Here is a 4,444-nt window from a genome sequence, read left to right on the forward strand (position 1 = left end):
GCCGCCTGCACAGGTCGTTCACGACGGCTGAAAACGCGCTTTGAAAGGGCGAGAGAAACCGGCCGGGTAGCAGGAGGGACCGGGGATCGGCCGCCCCTTGGCTGGGGGAGCCCGGAGGGGGTGGAAGCAGCGCGGAGGGGACGAGGCGAGGCAGGGGTTGGGGGGGAAGAGAGCAGCCGCTTTACCGGAACGTGGAGGCATCGAGGTGGCATTTAGGAAGGAGAAGGAGGAGGAAATACAGGTGCAAAAGAGCAAATATGGAGATGAGGGGGTGGGAGTGGCTGGAAAGGGGGTGGAGGGGAAGAAGATCAGTCCCGGGGGCCGAGCGGTGAGGGCTGGAGGGACTGGGACTGGACGGGGGAGGGCGGGACAGCGAGGGGCGACCGTAGGGGCGGTGAGGGGCGGCCATAGGGGCAGTGAGGGCGGTGAGGGGCGGCCGTGAGGGAGAGCGCGCCCCGCAGCAGCCGCCGGGCGCCATAGAGCGGCGGTGACGGCGGGAGATCCCCCCGGCCAATCGGAAGGAACCACGCTCGCAGGAACCAGAGAGATGAGGCAGCTGGCAGGGGCCGCCGCCGTGCCTGTCTAGCCCTCGCCGGGCGCTGGGGGGAGCTGGACGCTGCCGTCCCCTGCCCGGGAGCCGCGCTGTCGGTTGTCCGCGTCGGTCCTGCGCCGCGGTCCCGCTCAGGGAGCGGCTGGGTGACCCGCCGGCCCTCAGAGCGGGGCCCTGTGCGCTGCCGCCCGCCGCAGCGCCGCCGCTCCCGCCGTTCTACCTCAGGGGCGGCTGTGCCTGGCGCCTGCCCCTCAGGCGGCGAAGCTGTTCGATCGCTGGAGGATTTCGGCGTTTCTCCGTCCGCCGCTTTAGCTAATGCTTAAAGCCGGTTTGTGTAGCCACAGGTTGCCACACGCCTGTGCCTCCTGCCGGTGAAGTAACCCCGTGCCGGTGAGGCCGGTGGAGGCGCGGGGCTGCCGAGGCCGGCCGGAGCCGCGGCCTGCGTGGATGCGGGCGCCAGCCGGGGAGCGGGAACCCGCAGTCCCGCCGTTTTACCCCCATCGCTGCTGCGGCGGCGGCTCCCGCGGCCCGAGGCGCTGTTTGCTTGCCCAAGACCTGGATGGAGTCGCCGTCCTTCCGTGAGCAGGAGTGGCGATTGTATTGCAATGCAGTAATGCGAGCGGTTATCGTTATTGTGGTGGCATTTACTTACAGTCTTCCATTTTCTTGGTGCATCTGGAGCTGGTTTAAATAAAAACAAGATGGCAATGAAAGGAGGCCTTGGTCTCTATTCTTCCACATCATTTTTCCAAGTCAATCCCACCTCTGGTCTTTTGTGAGATCCTTTTTTAAATGATCTTCGTGAAAATTTCTTTTCTTAGGGTCTCAAAAAGCAGAACAGTCCAGTTCACTGAAAGGAAAAATACGTTAAAGCTACTTAGGCTATATCTGAAACAATCCCATTTACCATTAACTCATTGTGTAAATAGGGCAACTCTGTTCTATAGAATCACCATTGTTTTAATACATAATCCAAAATTATTTACCACTACAAATCTTTTTTAAGAGAAATTAATCCTAATTCTTCTTTTGAATATTTCTGTGACTTAGCTAACATTTAAAATGCAATTTATACAGCCGCTTCATGAGGCTCACGCTTCACTCACAGGGGAGCTGGGAGTGAAGTACTGTGAAGGCTGTGGTTAAAAATGTTACAGTGTAATCTCGTTGTTTTTTTCCTTTTCCCAAGAATTTAAGTTGCTTGGTGTAGACAGATAACTGTTTCAACGTTGTACCTTTCATTCAGTGGAGATTTGCTATGTGTTGTTGATAGATTGTATGGGGTGTGTGGTGAGGAAGGGAACATCAGTCACTGAGCTGAATTCCTGTTTAGATTACAAGTGTCAGGTTAGTAATAAATCCTGGTCTATCACCACTTGGCTATTTTTAGTAATTAGATCATGATTACAAAACAAATATTTTGATAATTGATCAAGTTACAGAAAAACACCAATCCTTTTGCATAATGGCGTCTTGAATTGTCTAAACACTCAGCACAAGGCCAGCAACTATCAGGAGACAAAGACACTTACACTAGCATACATTGTGACCTTCAGTATTTCTTTGATTTTAATGTTCTGTTTTCCATTCTTTGGAACACAGTTTTCCTGAAAAAAACACATGACCATTAATAAATAGGTTCCTCAAAGTTTCTTTGAAGTTGTTTTCACAAATAATGGTAATTATTTACTCCTTTGCTACAAGTTTGCTGTGTCCCAGCATAAAGCTTATTCTTGAAAAAGTATCACTAGTCTTAAAAACCTGGATGGTAGGAAGGATTTGGGCTTCTGCAGGGCTACCTGGTTGAGAACGGTGTTAGCTGGCATAGTGGAGGGATATGAATGATTTGCCTTTGGTAGAGGAAAAAGCATTGCTATTTGTTAATAGCATAAAATACACTAAAGTCTATTTCAGGGCTCGGGAGAGGTCTGGACAAGCCATGTGTGAGCTGATGTTGATACTAGGATATTCATAAATAATAACAAGTTTGACATAGTCTTACTAATATTTCATCAACATTTTTCAAGTTGTTGTGACCTTTATGGTGTTACAAATATACTAGTAGCATGCATGTAAGTTGATGCTTAATCAGCAGAACAAGGTTCCCCAAACTTATTGTGAAATCTGTGTAGGTAAGTATGCATGTTTGATTGTTTGGGCTCTATAAGAAATAAATCTTTAGAGTTGTCTTGAAAATTATTCCCTTGATGTTCTGCCAGGCCAAACAGGTTGTAAGAAAATCTTGGCAAATTGCTAGAAAGGTTTTGCTTTATAAGAATATTGTTTTGATTTTAATAATAAAGAACATTAACTCCATGTTTTGGTGGGTTTTTCTTTTATTATTTTACCACGTCTGTTGCTTTCTGTAACAATTTGAATATCATTGGTAAGAGCTGAACCTAGCAAAAATAACAACTGTTAATTAAGCTTTATCTAGTCTAAGTGTAATCTGGCAATCACCAGGGTTTCAATTCATTTTCAGGACACTTCTGCAAGGTAATCTGAAGGGGTCAGGATACTCTTACGTGAGCACCTCAACATGCCCAGTAGGTCCAATGCGTCCCAACTCTTTAAACAACATTGTATTTCTGCACAGACCTGCCCACGCAGTAAATGGAGACCCTGTAGCCATGCCTGTGGATAGCCCTGGGTTTTTTCAGCCTCTGTTCCTGCACGACAATACTTTTTTTCCAAACTCCTAGCACACGGCGCTTCTTTCATGTCCATCTGACTAAACCACAACTTCCAGCTACAACTTCCAACATCTTCTCTGCAATCCCCTGCCCAGCTCTCTCCACATCTTCCTTGCCCAGTCTGTGTCCCTATGGGTACCTGTGGACCTTCTCAAAACATTAAATCTTTTCCCTGCCAGGGTACCTGCATCAGCTGCTTCTCTTCCCTCTCCCACCCTCTCAATCCCCAACTTCAAACTGACCTTGGCTTCCCCAAAGCTTTGGTCCTTTTCTACCCTGTTTGCTGTTAAAGGCTGCTTACCCTTCAAGATATAGCAGAGACTCTGAAGTGCCATCTGGCTTGGTGTTCATAGACACCTACTCCCTTGACTCCACTGCTGGGAGCTCGGAGTAATGGTCACAAACTATCATCTGGTGAGAAAGGACGGGCAAAGTGTGAGCAAACCAATTGCTGTTGAAATGCACTCCGCACAGATGGTCAGCAACGGAAAGATTGCTTCCTCTCTTCTTCTGCTGAACAAGAACTGCCTCAATAACAGTGTTTGAAAGCAAGAGGTTATTTCCTTCTCCGGGTTTGCTGCTGGCATTTTCTGTGCTTGGCTGGGTTTCCATTGTACCCAGCTGCTCCTGCCTGGTGGTGACAACATTTCCCTTCCATATGACAAGGGGTGATCAGGAAAGTGAAGGGAGACATTAATTTTTCTGCTTTCTCCCATCTGGTATAAGTACTTGAGAGAAAGGTAAAGCAGAGGTTATATATTCTTGATCCTGGGCAAACTATATAAATCTATGCACCAGTTCCCAACTTGCTAGCGTGCAGTGTTATTGCTGTGCTACTGTTACGTTGCTTATATCATTAGGGTCCATGACAACACCTAATCATTCTCCTCATTTACTTCATGTGTGACTTATCTGTGGTGCTTCCCGTGTTTGTACAGATTCCAGATGTTACAGAATAGACATAGATAAAATTAAACAGCTGATAGGCAGCCATCATTCTGTCATACTTTTAGGTAATTAACATGTATATGTTGATAGATTTAAATACTCCCCAGAAGCCTTTGTATTAAATTTCATTTGGGGCTGAAAATGGAGAATCTCTAAAATGGCAGTTTAGCTGTTTATATTACCAAGTTAGGCAAAAGAAGGTATGTGTAGATGCTGAGGCTTTTGACTGAGCTCTGGTTCACCTAACGCCTGT

The sequence above is a fragment of the Gymnogyps californianus genome, chromosome 1 (genome assembly GCF_018139145.2).
Source record: "Gymnogyps californianus isolate 813 chromosome 1, ASM1813914v2, whole genome shotgun sequence".
In the NCBI taxonomy this organism is placed as follows: domain Eukaryota; kingdom Metazoa; phylum Chordata; class Aves; order Accipitriformes; family Cathartidae; genus Gymnogyps; species Gymnogyps californianus.